The following is a 19,121-nucleotide window of genomic DNA, read 5'->3' as shown; positions in this document are numbered from 1 at the left end:
CCTTTTAAAGCCTCAGCATCACATCCTTGCTCTTGTATTCCAGACCTCCTGAAAAGAATGCTAACATAGCATTTGCCTTCCTCACCACTGACTCAACCTGCAAGTTAAGCTTCAGTGAGTTGTGCACAAGGACTCCCAAATCCCTTTCCATCTCAGATTTTTGGATTTTCTCCCCATTTAGAAAACAGTCCATACATTTATGTCTACTACCAAAGTGCATGACCATGCATTTTCCAACATTGTATTTCATTTGCCACTTACTTGCCCATTCTCTGAACCAGTCTAAGTCCTTCCACATCCTACCTGTTTCCTCAACACTACCCGCCCCTCCACCAATTTTCATATCATTTGCAAACTTGGCAACAAAGCCATCTATTCCATTATCTTAATCATTTATATACAGCATAAAAAGAAGTAGTCTCAACACCGACCCCTGTGGAACACCACAAATCACTGGCAGCCAACCAGAAAAGGATGCTTTCATTCCCATTCACTGCCTCCTACCAATCAGCCTATGCTCTAACCACATTTGTAACTTTCCTGTAATATCATGGGCTCTTAACTTGGTAAGCAGCCTCATGTGTGGCACCTTGTCAAAGACCTTCTGAAAGTCCAAATATACAACATCCATTGCATCCGCTTTATCGATCTTACTTGTAATCTCCTCAATGAATTCCAACAGGTTCATCGGGCAGGATTTTCCCTGAAGGAAACCATGCTGACATTGTACTGTCTTGTCCTGCGTCACCAAGTACTCCATCACCTCATCCTTAACAAATGACTCTAACATCCTTCCAACTACTGAGGTCAGGCTAACTGGTCTATAATTTCCTTTCTGCTGCCTTGTAAACACAGAAAAATAACTGAATTACAGTAAGCATATAAATATCCATTAAATAGTTAAAATAAGTAGTGCAAAACAGGAATAAAAAAAAGTGGAAATGTTGTGTTCATGGGTTCAATCTCTAATTAGAAATCGGATGGAAATCTGAAATAAAATCAGCCACCACTGGAAGGCCTCAGCAAGTGAGGTAACATCTTTGGCAACAGAAACAGTTAACAGTTCAGTGGAGATATAAGAGACCGCAGATGTTGGAATCTGGAACATCAAACAAAATGCTGGAGGAATTCAGCAGGTTAAAGAGTGGCTTCAAGCAGTCCTTCTAGGACTTCACTTCACCTGTGAATCTGCTGGGGTCGTCTATTGTATCTGGTGCTCCCAATGCAGCCTCCTCTACATTGGTGAGACCTGTCATAAACTGATGGACCGCTTTGTCAAGCAACTCTGTTCCATCCGCCAAAAGCAGAATTTCATGGTGACCAAGCACTTAATTCCTATCCCCATTCCCAACGCTGTGGAAAGCGGCCAGTGAAGGAGTGGAGATTTGAGGCTTTGACTCGAGAGGCTGAGGACGAGCTTCACTCCAAGTGAGGTAAGGCCGGGTAAGTTCCTTTCAAAGGAGAAAGTTTCAAAAGTTGAGGCAAGTATTCGGCAGGTCATGGCAGCTGAGATCGGCCCCATGATTTGTTCATCCTGCACCATGTGGGAAATCAGGGATACTTCCAGTGTCCCTGACGACTATGTGTGCAGGAAGTGTGTCCAACTGCAGCTTCTGGCAGACCACATTGAGCGTCTGGAGCTGCAATTGGATTCATACTGGAGCATCCGCGATGCTGAGAAAGTTGTGAATAGCACATTCAGTGAGTTGGCCACACCGCAGGTAAAGGCTTCATAGGCAGAAAGGGAAGGGGTGGCCACTAGACAGCATAGTGGTAGGCAGGTAGTGCAGGAGTCCCCTGAGGTCATCTCCCTCCTAAACAGACATACTGTTTTGGATACTGTTGGGGGAGATGTCTTATCAGGGGAAGGCAGCAGCAGCCGAGTTCATTGCACCATGGGTGGCTCTGCGGCACAGGAGGGAAGGAAAAGGAGCGAGAGAGCTATAGTGATAGGGGATTCGTTTGTAAGGGGAATAGATAGGCGTTTCTGCGGCCGCAAACGAGACTCCAGGATGGTATGTTGCCAAAGGTCAAGGATGTCTCTGAGCGGCTGCAGGACATTCTGGAATGGGAGGGTGAACAGCCAGTGGTCGTGGTGTACATAGGTACCAACGATATAGGTAAAAAACAGGATGAGGTCCAACAAGGTGAATTTAGGGAGTTAGGAGATAAACTAAAAAGTAGGACCACAAAGGTAATAATCTCTGGATTTCTACCAGTGCCACGTGCTAGTCAGAGTAGAAATAGGAGGATATTTCAGATGAATACGTGGCTTGAAAAATGGTGCAAGGGGGAGGGATTCAAATTTCTGGGGCATTGGAACCAGTTCTGGGCAAGGTGGGACCGGTATAAACAGGACGGTCTGCACCTGGGCTGGACTGGAACCAATGTCCCAGGGGGAGCGTTTGCTACTGCTGTTCAGGAGGCTTTAAACTAATGTGGCAGGGGGATGGGAACAAGTGCAGAGAGACAGAGGGGTGTAAAATGAGGGTAGAAGCAAAAAGTAGTAAGGTGAAAAGTAAAAGTGGCAGGCAGGCAAATCCAGGGCAAAAAGCAAAAAGGGCCACTTTTCAACATAATTGTATAAGGGCTAAGAGTGTTGTAAAAACAAGCCTGAAGGCTTTGTGTGTCAATGTGAGGAGCATTCGTAACAAGGTGGATGAATTGAATGTGCAGATAGTTATTAATGAATATGATATAGTTGGGATCACAGAGACCTGGCTCCAGGGTGACCAAGGATGGGAGCTCAACATCCAGGGATATTCAATATTCAGGAGGGATAGACAGGAAAGAAAAGGAGGTGGGGAAGCATTGCTGGTTAGAGAGGAGATTAATGCAATAGAAAGGAAGGACATTAGCCTGGAGGATGTGGCATCGATATGGGTAGAGCTGCATAACATTAAGGGGCAGAAAACGCTGGTGGGAGTTGTGTACAGGCCACCTAACAGCAGTAGTGAGGTTGCGGATGGCATTAAACAGGAAATTAGAAATGTGTGCAATAAAGGGACAGTAGTTATAATGGGTGACTTCAATCTACATATAGATTGGGTGAACCAAATTGGTAAGGGTGCTGAGGAAGAGGATTTCTTGGAATGTATGCGGGATGGTTTTCTGAACCAACATGTCGAGGAACCAACTAGAGAGCAAGCCATTCTAGATTGGGTATTGAGCAATGAGGAAGGGTTAGTTAGCAATCTTGTCGTGCAAGGCCCCTTGGGTAAGAGTGACCATAATATGGTGGAATTCTTCATTAAGATGGAGAGTGACATAGTTAATTCAGAAACAAAGGTTCTGAACTTAAAGAAGGGTAACTTTGAAGGTATGAGATGTGAATTAGCTAAAATAGACTGGCAAATGATACTTAAAGGGTTGACGGTGGATATGCAATGGCAAGTATTTAAAGATCGCATGGATGAACTACAACAATTGTTCATCCCAGTTTGGCAAAAGAATAAACCCGTGACTAACAAGGGAAATTAGGGATAGTATCAAGTCCAAAGAAGAAACATATAAATTAGCAAAAAAAAGCAGCACACTTGAGGACTGGGAGAAATTCAGAGACCAGCAGAGGAGGACAAAGGGCTTAATTAGGAAAGGGAAAAAAGATTATGAGAGAAAGCTGGCAGGGAACATTGACTGTAAAAGCTTTTATAGATACGTGAAAAGAAAAAGATTGGTCAAGACAAATGTAGGTCCCTTACAGTCAGAAACAGGTGAATTGATCATAGGGAACAAAGACATGGCAGACCAATTGAATAACTACTTTGGTTCTGTTTTCACTAAGGAGGACATAAATAATCTTCCGGGAATAGTAAGGGACCGAGGGTCTAGTGAGATGGAGGAACTGAGGGAAATACATGTTAGTAGGGAAGTGGTGTTAGGTAAATTGAAGGGATTAAAGGCAGATAAATCCCCAGGGCCAGATGGTCTGCATCCCAGAGTGCTTAAGGAAGTAGCCCAAGAAATACTGGATGCATTAGTGATAATTTTTCAAAACTCCTTAGATTCTGGATTAGTTCCTGAGGATTGGAGGGTGGCTAATGTAACCCCACTTTTTAAAAAAGGAGGGAGAGAGAAACCGGGGAATTATAGACCAGTTAGTCTGACATCGGCGGTGGGGAAAATGCTAGAGTCAGTTATCAAAGATGGGATAACAGCACATTTGGAAAGAGGTGAAATCATCGGACAAAGTCAGCATGGATTTGTGAAAGGAAAATCATGTCTGACGAATCTTATAGAATTTTTTGAAGATGTAACTAGTAGAGTGGATAGGGGAGAGCCAGTGGATGTGGTATATTTAGATTTTCAAAAGGCTTTTGACATGGCCCCACACAGGAGATTAGTGTGCAAACTTAAAGCACACGGTATTGGGGGTATGGGACTGATGTGGATAGAGAATTGGTTGACAGACAGGAAGCAAAGAGTGGGAGTAAACGGGACCTTTTCAAAATGGCAGGCAGTGACTAGTGGGGTACCGCAAGGCTCAGTGCTGGGACCCCAGTTGTTTACAATATATATTAATGATTTAGATGAGGGAATTAAATGCAGCATCTCCAAGTTTGTGGATGACACGCAGCTGGGCGGCGGTGTTAGCTGTGAGGAGGATGCTAAGAGGATGCAGGGTGACTTGGATAGGTTAGGTGAGTGGGCAAATTCATGGCAGATGCAATTTAATGTGGATAAATGTGAGGTTATCCACTTTGTTTGCAAGAACAGGAAAACAGATTATTATCTGAATGGTGGCCGATTAGGAAAAGGGGAGATGCAATGAGACCTGGGTGTCATTGTACATCAGTCATTGAAGGTGGGCATTCAGGTACAGCAGGCGGTGAAAAAGGCAAATGGTATGTTGGCATTCATAGCAAAAGGATTTGAGTACAGGAGCAGGGAGGTTCTACTGCAGTTGTACAAGGCCTTGGTGAGACCGCACCTAGAATATTGCGTGCAGTTTTGGTCCCCTAATCTGAGGAAAGACATTCTTGACATAGAGGAAGTACAGAGAAGGTTCACCAGATTGATTCCTGGGATGGCAGGACTTTCATATGAAGAAAGAGTGGATTGACTAGGCTTATACTCACTGGAATTTAGAAGATTGAGGGGGGATCTTATTGAAACATATAAAATTCTAAAGGGATTGGACAGGCTAGATGCAGGAAGATTGTTTCTGATGTTGGGGAAGTCCAGAACAAGGGGTCACAGCTTAAGGATAAAGGGGAAGCCTTTTAGGACCGAGATGAGGAAAAACTTCTTCACACAGAGAGTGGTGAATCTGTGGAATTCTCTGCCACAGGAAACAGTTGAGGCTGGTTCATTGGCTATATTTAAAAGGAAGTTAGATTTGGCCCTTGTGGCTAAAGGGATCAGGGGGTATGGAGAGAAAGCAGGTACAGTGTTCTGAGTTGGATGATCAGCCATGATCATACTGAATGGCGGTGCAGGCTCGAAGGGCCGAATGGCCTACTCCTGCACCTATTTTCTATATTTCTATAACATGTCAGTCCATTGCTTCCTCTTCTGCCATGATGAGACCACTCTCAGGGTGGAGAAGCAACACCTCATTTTCTGTCTTGGTAGCCCCTAAACCTGATGCCATGTACGTCGATTTCTCCTTCTGGTAATATTTCTTCTCTCCTATTATATCCCTTCTCTTCCAGCCCTTTATCTTTCCCACTGACCTGGCTTCACCTAGCAACTCCTAGCTTGTCCTCCTTCCTCTCCCCCACCTTTTTATTCTGGGGCCTTCCCTCTTCCTTTCCAGTCCTGATGACGTGTTACAGCCTGAAATGTTGACTGCTTATTCAGTTCCATTGATGCTGCTTAACCTGCTGAGTTCCCCAGCATTTTGTGTGTTGCTCTGGATTTTCAGCATCTGCAGAACCTCTCGAGTTTTTTCTTTCTTGATTCCCCCCTCCCCCTCCATTTAATCAAGAAAGCATGACATTGCGGTTTTCCTTTGCACAACAGTATTAACGTATACCCTGCCTAGCACTATCTCACAGATTGCTGACCTTTCATGGTGCTCTTAGTCCTCTAATCCACAGCCATACTATGGGTGCCACAGTAGCACAGCTGTTAACCTGACGTTATTACAGCTCGGGGCGTTCCGGAGTTTGGAGTTCAATTCTGGTGCCGTCTGTAAGGAATCTGTACGTGCTCCCTGTGGAATGCATGGGTTTTGCCTGTGTGCTCTGGTTTCCTCCCACAGCCCAAAGACATACCGGTAGGTTAATTGGTCATTTCAAATTGTCCTGTGATTGGGTTAGGGTTAATTGGATTTCTTGGGGGTTCCTGGGGCAGTGTCACTCTAAGGGCCAGAAGAGCTGTATCGCTAAATTAATAAATGTTTCTCACTGCACCTTAAGAAAAGACAACTGCTTAGGCTGCACATTATCTGCTGGGAACCTAACGTGCCCCTGCTGTCTCTGCTGCTAACCACTGATGTGCTGGGAATGATTTGGATATGGAGGAGATATCATTAGCAAGGTTATAGATGACATGCAAATTGGGTACTGTTGATAGCAAGATTAGTCTTACATTCCAATTAGATATCGATCGATTGTTAAGATACATGTAACAACGGCACATGCACTTAATCCTGATAAAGTGTAAGGATGGCCAGGATACTGCCCTGATCTGCACATTTCAGTGCTAAACAGTTTGGCTAACACTATCCCTTAAAGGCAGCCTCCCTACATTGAGCCATGGTGTATGAATCTGTGGCACAGCATTGCTGACAGAATGTATTTCTGTATAGAATTATTAAAGGCTCTATTTGTACATTGATTTTGTGCTGTTATTCCTAGGAATGCTTTCTGAGTGCTTAGTGGGCAGAATTTTATGCATTCACTTAGTGTGAATTGCTCCAAGGTACCCCTTTTACCTGAGTATGGCTTGAGACTGATTCCATTTCTTATCTGGGTTTCACCCAATTTAATACATGTAAGAGAAAAGATATCTGAACAACAAGTAGCATATCATTGATTAAGTACAAATTATCCAAGATTTGCACACTCAGTTAAAATATACTTCACATCAAATACGGAAAAACCTACGGACAGTACTCACTGCCTGAAATAGTTTTCATGTGATCTTCTGCTATGCTATGGGATGGATGTTCCAAGTGAAAATTTGATTAAAAGAAAATTACAACACATTACAACCATTAACTCCATTAAAAATATATTTGTATTTGTGTGTTTCTATGTAGCTACATCATCTTTCAAATAACAAAGAAAGCTACTTTTAAAATTTGAAATTGAACTAAATGTAATACTGCTACGATTAAAAGCAGTAGATCAGTAAACATCTGTGGAAAGAGAAACAAAGTTAATTGTTCTGAATGGTAATCTTTACAGGACCAGGTTGACCACTTGGTGGGTCTGAAGTTGCACGTGGCCCAGACTAGTAAAAGAAAACATGTTTTCTTCATTGAGGGACATTAGTGAACCAAACTGGTTTTTAAAAAAAAATTAGTGAGGTTATAGTTACCATAACAAAGAAATAATTTCCTGAGACTCAAATGATGTTACTATGTTTCTAATCATTGGCCTCTACAGTACAAAAAAGGCCAACTACTATGTCTAAAAACTACCCTTTATTCTGCCCTTGTTGCCCCCACACCGTTCAAGTCTGGCGTTTCTCATTATCTGGATCTCTTGCAACATCCAAGATTGCATACTACTTCCCAGTTTTTATGTGATGACTTACATTTATAGACTGACCAATTTATTATCACTAACCACAGACCTTGGCACTGCACAAAAAGATGTTCCTCCTTTTAGCAGTTATGAGAAAAATCCTGGCTTCAAAAAATATTCAACCAAAAGGCAATATTGTTCAATGCCTGTTATTTATAAGAGATATGAGTAACAGATCTATAAGCATAGTCTTGTTTTTCTCTGCACTATTGCACAGTATAAATAGGACAAGTGCAAGACTGGTAAAATGATTTCACCTGGTTAAACAACTTGTCCAGCAAGTATAAAATTAAAGATGACATTCAAATTGAATGGAACTGTAATATTAATGAGAGCCCTGACGAAAGAATATCGTAATTGGTAATACATTTCTTTCAATGTTCAGAATATATTCTGCCAAGGATTTGTTTGTCCATTCTGTTTTTTTAGTAATCGGAGACACCAAGTTGCATCTACTACTCAGAAGACTGTTTGCTGTCCCTGTGGCAAGTTAGTACAACTGCACTCTCACCTTCTGAAGTAAAGACAATATACACAAAAATCTGCTAATCCTAGCCAGAGGACAGTGGCTGATGGGTCTTATTCAGACTGGAGGTCCATGCTTTGTTCAACAAGGAACTCTACTAGGATCTTTGCTACTTTTATTTATACAAATGACTGATGAAAATATGGTTGGGTTGGGTTGGTTAGTAAGTTTGCAAATGACAAGATTGATGGCACTGTGGATAGTGTAGAGGATTATCAAAGGTACAGTGGGATATAGACCAACTGTAGATATAGGCAGAAAAATGGCAGATGGTGCTTAACCGAAACAAATGTGAAGTGTTGGACTTCGGGAGTTCAAATGGAAAGGAACAGTACACAGTTAATTGTAGGACTCTTAACAGTAATGATATTGTAAGGGACAGTACTAATGTCCTGAAAGATCTTGGGGTTAAAGGCCATAGTTCTCTGAAAGGGGCTGCACAAGTTGGGTGTTATTACACTCAGTGGCCACTTTATTAGGTATCTCTTGAACATAATAAAGTGGCTACTGAGCTTAAATTCGTGGTCTTCTGCTGTAGCCCACCTATTTCAGGGTTTGATATGTTGTGTGTTCAGAGATGCTCTTCTACACACCATGTTGTAATACATGGTTACTTGAGTTACCATTGCCTTGAATCAGTCTGGCCATACTCCTCTGACTTCTTTCATTAACTAGGCATTTTTGCCCACAGAGCTGCCACTCACTGGATGTTTCATGTTTTTTTGCACCTTTCACTATAAACTCTAGAGACTGTTGTGCATGAAAATCCCAGGAGATCAGCAGTTTCTGAGAAACTCGAACCACTCCATCTGGCACCAACAATCATTCCACAGTCACAGTCACCTAGATCAGATTTCTCCCCATTCCGATGTTTGGTCTAAACAACAATTAAACCTCTACCATGTCTAAAGGCTTTTGTGCATTAAGTTGTTGCTACAATATTAGCTGATTAATTAACTACATTAACGAGCAGGTATACAGGTGTACCTTTTGGTCTATGGAGCAGTCATGCTTCCTATATTACCATATGGGTCTCAATCATGGATCATCTTCAGCAGACACCTGAAAGCCCTGGAATAATACCACCAACAAACCTTCTGAAAGATTTTGAAGATCAGCTGGAAGAATAGATGCACTAACACCAGTGTACTGGAAGGGGTCAAAATGAACAGCATTTCCACCATTCAGGTGGACAACAATGGAGAGGCAAAGAGGAATGGAATGTTTCAACTGTGTGAAATGCTGTAACAAAATCAAGGAGGCCAAAGAGAGATGAATTATGGCCTCAAATCATATTGGATGGTATTAGAGATTACACAGCATTTTCAGTACTGTGGCAGAGATGAAAAAATGCAGTCAAAGAGAAGAAATTTAGAAATTTTCAGTGTGGGCCACAAGTTCAAAGATTTGAAAGAAGAGAGGATTGTGGGTTTGAGCACTGTTTCTACAAGAAAGATGAGAGGGATGATAATGGCACACCTCACACAATCTACCCTGTTGTTAATATTTCCTTTATTCAAAATCACGTATTTAGCCAATGCAACAGATCAGATTTTCAAGTAATATGCACTGCATGGCATTTGTGCAGCTCTAGGTAGTCAAAAACAACTTTGTGTCACCTTTTCTTAAAAGTGCTTTAGTATATAAAATAACGCGTAAGCAAGCTCTCAACAACTTTCATCTTGTTTTTTGGAAAAATGGATTTTATAAATGTTTCTTAAAAGAGAAGAAAATTGTATTAGAAAATAGCATTTTATTTTCCATGTACTTAATTACTTCCTTCTAAACATTAAATTTTATATGTAAATTCTTCTTGGGATTAATTAAATAAAATGAAGCAAATCATACAGAAAAATGAGTTATTACTTTTTAGAAATAAAATTCTATTTGTGTAGTGCAGACACTGACATTGGATATTTTCATGTGTGCATATCACTACCTAAAGTTGGCCACAACAGCAAAACTACAGTATATTCAAGACAAGTCCTGAATTGTTCAACAGTATAAATGCATTTTCTCTATATTAGATAAAAGGAACAAATGTTTAATAGGAATAGGTGCCAAGTTCTATACAGAATACTTTGCATTTCTTATTTATCAAATGCAAATAATGTAAATGAACAGGGTCCAGAGAAAAAAAATTTCCATATTGGAACAAAATAGTTCAAAGTCTGACAGAATTAAATAAGATTACTATTTTTCAAAAAAAAAAAAGAATGCAGTTCATGTCTGGGCCTCATCATGCCAGTTCCACACTTTTGAACTTCATAAGCACATTTTAATTTGCATAAACTTGCAATTCAAATTTTCTGTCATTCTTTACCTGTTATCAGAGCACTCTTTTACTACTAGTCATCTTACAGTTGACATCTACTGCCTTAGGGCTGTTCCCTTTCCATCTTATTCAAATCATGTTTAAATTATTGTTCATAAGCTATTAAGGACAGAATTTCATGTACATCATTCTAGGCAATACGTATCTAGAAACCAAATGGCATAGTGGCACAGCCAGTGGAGCTGCTGGCTCACAGTGCAATGACCTAGATTCAAGTCTGACCGTGTGTATTGCTTGAGTGAGTGAAGTTAGTGCATTCTCTCTATATCTGCATAAGGTTCCTGCAGGTGCTCTGGTTTCCTCCAACCCTCCAAAAGTATGCAGTTTGAGGGTTAATTAGCCTTGGTAACTAACCAGACCCTATTGTGTTGGTGGGCAATAGAATCTGGGGGAGTTGATGGGAATGTGAATCAGAATTGGCATAGTGTAAGTGGGTGCTTGATAACAGGTATGAACAGAGTGGGCTGAATGGCTTGTACAGTGAATGATCTGCAGAGCTTTTCTCTTTGGAGCGAAGGAGGGTGAGAAGTGACTTGACAGGAGGGCAATAAGATGGCAAGAAGCATTGAGAGTGGATAGCTGGTGCTTTTTCCCCAGGATGGAAATAGCTAATAAAAGAGGACATTGTAGCGGTGTGCTACACACAGCGCTGGAATAACGACACGCAGACGGTGAGTTGCAGTTGTGTAAAAGATATATTCAAACTTCGCGGCCTCGCTTTTAAACCTTCCCGTTTCCGCCCTCCCCGGGCGGGAATGCTATAGGGGGCACATATTCACAGTTCCTTCCCACACGCAGGCTTTTCCCCTTGCTGGTGAAGAAGGCCTGGTGCCCTTTTTGGGGCCGGCCTCTCTGCTGGCGCGCGCCATTTTGTGAGCCGGTTCGAGTGCGCTGGAAAGTGGGTCACCACATAAACCCCCCCCCCCCCCCACAGACCCGGCGATACACCCCCAATGTCCACAGTCTGAGTCGGCCTCTGTTTGGGAGGTCTGCCTCTGCGCCACGGTGCCTGAGCCCTGACCAGCTGCGCCAAGTCCACGTGGGCCAGTTTGAGTCGGTCCACTGTGAAAACCTCCTCTTTCCCCCCAATGTCCAGCACGAACGTGGACCCGTTGTTCCTGATCACCTTAAACAGCCCCTCATAGGGCCGCTGAAGCGGTGCCCGATGTCCACCCCGTTGTACAAAAACAAACTTACAGTGCTGCAGGTCTTTGGGTTCGCAGGTCAGGCTCTGTCCATGCTGTGAAGTGGGTATGGGGGCCAGGTTACCAAGCCTCTCACATAGTCTGCCCAGGACTGCAGCGGGTTCTTCCTCTTGCTCCCTTGGGGCTGGTATGAACTCTCCTGGGATGACCAGGGGTGCGCCGTACACCAACTCGGCCAACGAGGCGTGCAGATCCTCTTTGGGCGCCGTGCGGATTCCAAGCAGGACCCAGGAAAGCTCGTCCACCCAGTTAGGCCCTTTCAGGCGAGCCATGAGAGCCAACTTCAGGTGACGGTGGAAACGCTCCACTAGTCCGTTCGATTGTGGGTGGTAGGCAGTTGTGTGGTGTAGCTGTGTTCCCAAAAGGCTGGTCATAGCTGACCACAGGCTGGAGGTGAACTGGGCACCTCTGTCGGAGGTAAAGTGGGCCGGTACACCAAAGCGAGATACCCAGGTTGCAATCAGTGCTCGGGCACAGCATTCGGAGGTGGTGTCGGTGAGCGGGACTGCCTCTGGCCATCTTGTGAACCGGTCTACGATAGTTAGGAGGTGCCGCGCTCCTCGTGACACTGGCAGGGGCCTCACGATACCCACATGAATGCGGTCGAAATGCTGGCGGGTGGGGTGGAACTGCTGCGGCAAGGCTTTGGTGTGCCACTGCACCTTGGCTGTTTGGCACTGCATGCACGTTTTGGCCCATTCCCTGACCTGCTTGTGGAGTTCGTGCCAAACGAACCTGTTGGAGGCCATCCGGACGGTTGTCCTGATGGAGGGGTGCGCTAAGTTGTGAATGGAGTTGAAAACTCGCTGCTGCCAGGCTGCCGGGACGATGGGGCTAGGTTGGCTGGTAGCTACGTCACACAGTAGGGTCCTCTCACCTAGGCCTATGGGGAAGTCTTGGACCTGCAAACCGGACAGTGCAGTTCTGTAACTAGGGATCTCATCGTCTGCCTGCTGCGCCTCCGCCAGCGCTGCATAGTCCACCCCCTGGGACACAGCGTGGATGGTAGGTCTGGATGGTGCATCTGCCACAACGTTGTCCTTTCCTGAGACATGCCGGATGTCCGTCGTGTATTCGGAGATGTAGGACAGCTGTCGCTGCTGGCGGGACGACCAGGGATCGGACGCCGTCGTGAACACAAAGGAAAGCAGTTTGTGGTCCGTTAATGCGGTGAAGGGCCTACCTTCCAAGAAGTACCTGAAATGCCAGATTGCCAGGTATAGTGCCAACAGCTCCTGGTCGAAAGCACTGTATTTGAGTTTGGGTGGTCATAGGTGTTTGCTGAAGAATGTCAGGGGTTGCCCGCGACCCTCAATGAGTTGTTCCAGCACTCCACTGACTGCCGTGTTGGATGCGTTCACTGTGAGGGTGGTAGGGACGTCTGTTCTGGGGCGCACTAGCACTGCGGCGTTTGCCAAGGCTTCTTTGGTTTTAATGAAAGCGGCTGCGGCCTCTTTGTCCCAGGTAATGTCCTTGCCCAGACCTGACATCAGGGTGAACGGGGGCGCATGATTCGGGCAGCTGAAGGGAGGAAGCGGTGGTAGAAATTCACCATTCCCACGAATTCCTGCAGGCCTTTGAGTGTGTTGAGTCGGGGGAAGTGGCTGACCGCATCTGCCTTGGCGGGCAGAGGGGTTGCCCCGTCTGTGGTAATCCTGTGGCCCAGGAAGTCGATTGTGTCGAGTCCGAACTGGCATTTGGCTGGGTTGATTGTTAGGCCGTATTCACTCAGTCGGGCATAGAGTTGACGGAGGTGGAACAGATGCTCCTGACGACAACTGCTGGCTATGAGGATGTCGTCCAAATAGATGAATGCAAAGTTCAGGTCACGTCCCACCACGTCCATGAGCCGCTGGAACATCTGTGCGGCATTCTTTAGGCCAAACGGCATTCGGAGGAATTCTTAAAGGCCAATCGGAGTGATGAGAGCTGTTTTGGGGATGTCATCCGGATGCATCGGGATTTGATGGCATCCCCGGACGAGGTCTACTTTGGAAAAGATCCTTGCGCCGTGCAGGTTTGCTGCAAAGTCCTGAATGTACAGCACAGGGTAGCAGTCCGGTGTTGTAGCCTCATTCAGTCTGCAGTAGTCGCCGCATGGTCCCCAGCCCCCTGTTGCTTTGGGCATCATGTGCAGGGGGGAGGCCCATGGGCTGTCAGACCGCCATATGATCCCCAATTCCTCCATCCTCTTGAACTCCTTGTTTGCCAGTCGGAGCTTGTCCAGTGGAAGCTTTCAAGCACAGGCATGGAGGGGTGGTCCCCGGGTCAGGATATGGTGCTGTACTCTGTGTCTGGGCATGGCTGCCATGAACTGTGGTGCCAGAACTGATGGGAAGTCCGCCAGGACTCAGGTGAATTCATTGTCAGACAGCGTGATGGAGTCCAGGTGTGGGGCTGGCAACTTGGCTTCACCCAAGGAGAATGTTTGAAAAGTCTTGGCGTGGACTAGTCTCTTCCCTTGCAGGTCGACCAGCAGGCTGTGAGCTCATAAAAAATCCGCCCCCAGGAGTGGTTGGGCCACGGCGGCCAGTGTGAAGTCCCACGTGAACCGGCTAGAGCTGAACTGTAGCCGCACCGCACAGGTGCTATAGGTCCATATTGTGCTGCCATTTGCAGCCCTCAGGGTGGGACCCGGTGCTCTGTTGCGGGTGTTGTAACTCGTCGGAGGTAAGACACTGATCTCGGCTCCAGTGTTGACCAAAAAGCGGCGTCCCGACCGCTTGTCCCAGACATACAGGAGGTTATCCTGATGGCCAGCCGCCGTAGCCATCAGCGGCGGCTGGCTCTGGCGTTTCCCAGGAAGTTGCAGGGCAGGCTACAGCGGCGGGCTTCTGTGCCCCACCTCTGGTGGTAGAAGCACCATTGTTCGTTGGCCTCCACACTCCTGCCTCTGGGTTTTGTGGGCTCTGCTGCCACGCCTGGTCTGGTCTGCTGTTGGGCGCGTGGCTTGGTGATCTGTGCGACGGACGCCCCACTCTCCTTCTTGGCTTTCCACAGCACATCTGCCTGGGTCGCCACCTTCCGGGGGTCGCTGAAATCTGCGTCGGACAGCAGCAGGCATATGTCCTCGGGCAGCTGCTCTAGGAACGCCTGCTCAAACATGAGGCAGGGCTTGTGTCCTTCAGCCAGGGCCATCATCTCTTTCATTAATGCCGATGGTGGCCTGTCTCCCAAACCATCCAGGTGCAGTAAGCAGGCAGCTCGCTCGCGCCATGAAAGTCCAAAAGTCCTTATGAGCAGGGCTTTGAATGCTGTGTATTTGCCATCCTCTGGGGGTGACTGTATGAACTCCTCAACCTGGGCGGCTGTCTCCTGGTCGAGGGAGCTCACCACGTAGTAGTAACGTGTGGAATCCGAGGTTATCTGCCGAATGTGGAATTGGGCTTCTCCTTGTTGGAACCATAGGTGAGATTGCAGCGTCCAGAATCTTGGCAGTTTTAACGAAACTGCATGAACAGATGCGGCGTCGTTCATCTTCGGTCCAAATATTGTTTGGGCTGTCGGGGTCACCAATTGTAGCGGTGTGCTACACACAGCGCTGGAATAACGACACGCAGACGGTGAATTGCAGTTGCGTAAAAGATATATTCAAACTTCGCGGCCTCGCTTTTAAGCCTTCCCGTTTCCGCCCTCCCCGGGCGGGAATGCTGTAAGGGACACATATTCACAGTCCCTTCCCGCGAGCAGGCTTTTCCCCTTGTTGGTGAAGAAGGCCTGGTGCCCTTTTTGGGGCCGGCCTCTCTGCCGGCGCGTGCCATTTTGTGAGCCGGTTCGAGTGCACTGGAAAGTGGGTCACCGCAACATAATTTTAAACTGATTGGAGGAAAGTACAGGGGTATGTCAGAGGTAGGTTTTATAACAGAATTGTGGGTACACAGAATTCACTGCCAGGTGTGGTGGTAGAGGCAAATTTATTAGGGACATTTACAAGACTCTTAGATAGGCACATGGATGAAAGGGCTATGCAGGAGGGAAGCATTATATTGATCTTGCAGGAAGATTAAAAGGTTGGTATAACATCATGGGTCAAAGGGCCTCTAATGTGCTGTACTGTTCTATGTTTGTAACACTTTCCAGGCCCCTCCCATTTACTGTGCAAGTCCTGCTCAGGTTTATTCGACCAAAGTGCAACACCTTGCATTGTCTGAATTAAATTCCACCTGCTGTTCCTTGGCACACTTCCCCATTTCATCCAGATCCTGTTGTAACTTTAAATAGGCTTCTTCCCTGTTCACACCACCACCAATTTTGCTGTCGTCTGCCAACTTACTAACCATGTTAACAACATTGTCATCTAAATCATTAATATAAATACAAATTGCAGTGGACCATTCCCAGTGGCACACCACTGAGCACAGGCCTTCAATTTGAGTCAGTACTACCCTCTGAACCTTCCACTAAGCTTCACTCAAGATCCCATGTTACCTAAAGTTCTAGACCAATCTACCATGCAGGACCTTATCAAAAGCCCTTGCCAAGGTCCATTCAGACAATGTTTATCACCCTGCCCTGGTCAATCCTCTTGGATACTTCTTCCAAAACCTCAGAGCAAATTTGTAAGGCACCATTTTACACACACAAAGCCATGCTGACTATCCATTACAAGTACACAGAATCTCATATTTCAAATAAAGTTCCTCTACCCAGCTTCTTATAAAGACTTTATTCCTTTATCTATGTTCTTCCATTCTATCAAATGCAGTCAAAAAGAGATTCACTAGGCAATGGAATAAGAGCACTGTAAGTAGCTGAATGAGCTGGATCTGCGTATATCCTGTAGAATTTGGAGGAATGAGGAACGTTTGCATTGAAAGGAGGAATGAAAAGGTAAATGCAAAGATATTACCACTGCTGGAAGAGCCACAAGCAAGGATACATATTTACAAGAGATGGTCATTTAAAACTGAATTGCATAGGAATTTCTTCTCAAAAGGACGGTGAGTCTCTGGTATAATGTAGGCTGAATAATTGGCATTATTTAAATTGTAGTTGAATAATATTTCTGAAAGATCAGGAAATTTCAGGCTACGAGGAATGGCATGAAAGAGCCATCGAGGATGAGATCAGTCAACATCATCTTGTATGGTGTTGTAGCCTTGAAGGATGGGGTGGCCTATTCTTGCTGCTATAATATTGTGCAAAAGTCTTAGGCACATATTTATAGCTAGGATGTCTAAACCTTTGTACAATACTGTATTTGTCAACATGGAGCAGAAAGTGAGTTTGTAAATCTAGCAGGAGCAAAGGCTGTTGGGAATGGTGAGGGTGGACTGCCATGGGAGGGGTTAGGGACCAATAGCAGAGAAAGAGTGCCAGGGCGGGAGGTGGCACGGATGCAGACACACCCAATTCTGAGACAGGAGGCCAAGTAATTGATTGCAAACAATTGGTTTATGTCTCTCTAGCACTTCCCACTCTCTTCCCCTCTCTCTGCCCACTTCCCAGTCTGTCCATAATAGAGACCCATATCAGAATCAGGCCTATCACTCACATATGTCATGAACTTTTTTTGACCACATGTACATCCTGCACTTCCGCTCTCACTCCCTCTCCTACCAAACAGACCAAGGGTATATTTCACCTTTATTTCAGGTAGATCCCCTTTGGCAGGAATTACAGCCTTGAGTCTTTGTGGATAGGCCTCTAACAGCTTTGCACATCGGGACATTGCAATTTTTCCCCATTCTTCTTTACAAAACTACTCAAGTTCTATCAGATTGCATGGGGATTGTAAGTAAACAACCCTTTTCAAATCCAGCTACAAATTCTCAATTGGATTGAGCTCTGTACTCTGATTTGGCCACTCCAGGATATTAACTGTTTTTAAGCCATTCCTGTGTAGTTTTGGCTTTATGCTTGGGGCTATTTGTCTTGCTGGAAAACAGACCTTCTCCCAAGTTGCAGTTCTCTTGCAGGCTGCATCAGATTTTCCTCCAGGATTCCTTGTATTTTGTTGCATCCATTTTGCACTCTACCTTCACAAGCCTTCCAGGGCCTGCTGCAAAGAAACGTTCCCACAGCATGATGCAGCCACTAACATGGTAGGGATGGTGTGTTTTTGATGATGTGCGGTGTTTGGCTTATGCCAAACATAGCATCCAGTCTGATTGCCAAAAAGCTCAATTTTGGTTTCATCAGACCATAGAACCTTCTTCCAGCTGATTTCAGAGTCTCCTTCATGCCTTCTGGCAAACTCTAGCCAAGATTTCATGAGACTTTTTTTTTCCAATAGTGGCTTTCTCTTTGGTACTCTCCTGTAAAGCTGCAACTAGCGAAACACCCAGGCAACAGTTGTTGTATTCGTAGTCTCTCCCATCTCAGCCACTGAAGCCTGTAACTCCTCCAGAGTTGTCATAGGTCTTTTGATGGCCTCCCTCACCAGTCACCTTCTTACACAGTCACTCAGTTTTTGAGGACAGCCTGGTCTAAGCAGATTAACAGCTGTACCATATTCTTTCCATTTCTTGATGATTGACTTAACCTTACTCAAAGAGATATCCAATGACTTGGAAATTTCAGTGTATCTCCTGACTTGTGCTTTTCAATAACCTTTTTGTGGAGTTGCTTGGAGTGTTCTTTTGTCTTTATGGCGTAGTTTTTGCCAGGATACTGACTCACTGGCAGTTTTGCCTTCCAGATACAGATGTATTTTTAGTACAATCAATTGAAACACCTTGAATGCACACAGGTCTCCAAAAACAGATTGCCATTCACCTGACTTCCAAAACCAATTGGCTGCACCAGTGATGATTTGATGTGTCATTTTAAAAAGGGATAAATACTTATGCAATTAATTATTTTGTGTTTTATATTTGTAATTAATTTAGATCACTTTGTTTTCACTTTGACACCAAGGAGTCTTTTTCTTTTGATAGGTGTCAAAAAAGCCAAATTAAATCTACTGTGATTCAATGTTGTAAAACAATAAAACATGAAAACTTCCTGGTGGAGGGGGTGAATACTTTTTATAGGTACAGTAAAAAAGATATGTTATACTAAAAAGTACAACTGTCTTTTTAGCAAGTATGAATAACCATTACAGTATTTTCTCACAATCTCCACTGGCTTCAGATTAACTTCCTTACCTTGCTACTAATTTTATTTGAATTGCTGCACCAATGTCTAAATTTAGTTTTGAATTTCAGATCCCTTCATGGTTGAACTTCAAATCGATAATGAAATCTGGGTGAAGTGGTTGTGCTAGAATGATTTGATCATTCCTTTTATCACTTAAATGAAATAAACAAAGTGGTTTGATCAGTTCTTCTTTGGACAAAGGACATGTGTGAGCAATTTTCCAGTTTTACTTCTGTACCAGAGTTAGACATAAAATTCTGCAGCTCTAGTCCTCAGCA

General features: G+C 44.8%; 1 protein-coding gene across 2 annotated transcripts in view; it reads right to left on the bottom strand.

Annotated features, from left to right (window-relative positions):
• The window catches only part of ahi1 (Abelson helper integration site 1), a 182,793-nt gene that overhangs the window by 82,944 nt on the left and 80,728 nt on the right, over window positions 1-19,121 (bottom strand). The gene's annotated exons all lie outside the window — the stretch shown is intronic.

Source organism: Hemitrygon akajei, chromosome 9 (assembly GCF_048418815.1).
Source record: "Hemitrygon akajei chromosome 9, sHemAka1.3, whole genome shotgun sequence".
NCBI classification, from domain to species: Eukaryota; Metazoa; Chordata; class Chondrichthyes; order Myliobatiformes; family Dasyatidae; genus Hemitrygon; species Hemitrygon akajei.
Note: the sequence above shows the minus strand (reverse complement) of the source record. Positions and strands in the feature narration are given on the sequence as shown.